Source organism: Carcharodon carcharias, chromosome 7 (genome assembly GCF_017639515.1).
Source record: "Carcharodon carcharias isolate sCarCar2 chromosome 7, sCarCar2.pri, whole genome shotgun sequence".
In the NCBI taxonomy this organism is placed as follows: Eukaryota; Metazoa; Chordata; class Chondrichthyes; order Lamniformes; family Lamnidae; genus Carcharodon; species Carcharodon carcharias.
Window position 1 is genome coordinate 47,124,530 of NC_054473.1, and position 1,149 is coordinate 47,125,678.

Here is a 1,149-nt window from a genome sequence, read left to right on the forward strand (position 1 = left end):
CCTGGTATTGCTCCTAGCATGTCTTCCTGCACTCTTCATTGAACCAGCGTTGATCCCTTGGCTTGATGGTAATGGTAGAGTGATGGATATGCCGGGCCATGAGGTTACAGACTATGGTTGAATACAATTCTGTTGCTGATGGCTGACAGCACCTCAAGGATGCATAGTTTTGAGCTGCTAGATCTGTTCTGAATTTATCCCATTTAGCATGGTGGTAGCAGTACACAACACTGTGAAGGCAGGACTTAAGTCTTTACAAAGGCTATGCATTCCTATACTCCTACCTATAACTGCTATGGACAATGCATCTGCGACAGGTTGATTGGTCAGGACAAGATCTCAAAATTTACCCTCTTATTGCTTCCCTTACCACCTAATGCAGGCCCAGTCTGGCAGATATGTTGTTCAGGACTCCACCAGTAGTGGTGCTACCGAGCCTTTCTTGGTGAACTCTCCCACCCAGAGTACATTCTGTGACCTCATCACCCTCAGTGCTTCTTCCAAGTGGTGTTCAACATAGGGGAGTACTGATTCATCAGCTGAGGGACGGCGGTAGATGGCAATCAGTGGAAGGTATACTTGCCATATTTGACCTGATGCCATGGAACATCATGGGGTCTGGAGTCAAATTTGGGGACTCCTCGGGCAAATCCCTCCTGACTGTATACCACTGTGCTGCCACCTCTACTCAGCCTGTCCTGCTGGTGGGACAGGACATATCCAGGGATGGTGATGGTGGTGACTGGGACATTGGCTGTAAGATATGATTCTGAGAGTATGACTATGTCAGGCTGTTGCTTGACTAGTCTGTGGGACAGATCTCCCAATTTTGGCACAAGCCTCCAGACGCTAGTAAGGAGGACTTTGCAGGATCGACAGGGCGGGTGTGCTGTTGCCACTTCTGGTGCCTAAGTCGATGTCATATGATCTAGTGTTTTATTCCTTTTTGACTTTTCTGTATGGTTTTGGTACAAATGAGTGAGCACAACCATTTTAGAGGGCAGTTCAGAGTCAATCAAACTGTGTCTGGAGTCACACATAGACCAGACCAGGTAAGGACAGCAGATTTCCTTCCCCAATGGACATTAATGAACCAGATGGGTTTTTACAACAATCGATGATACTTTTAAGGCATTATTACAGACTAGC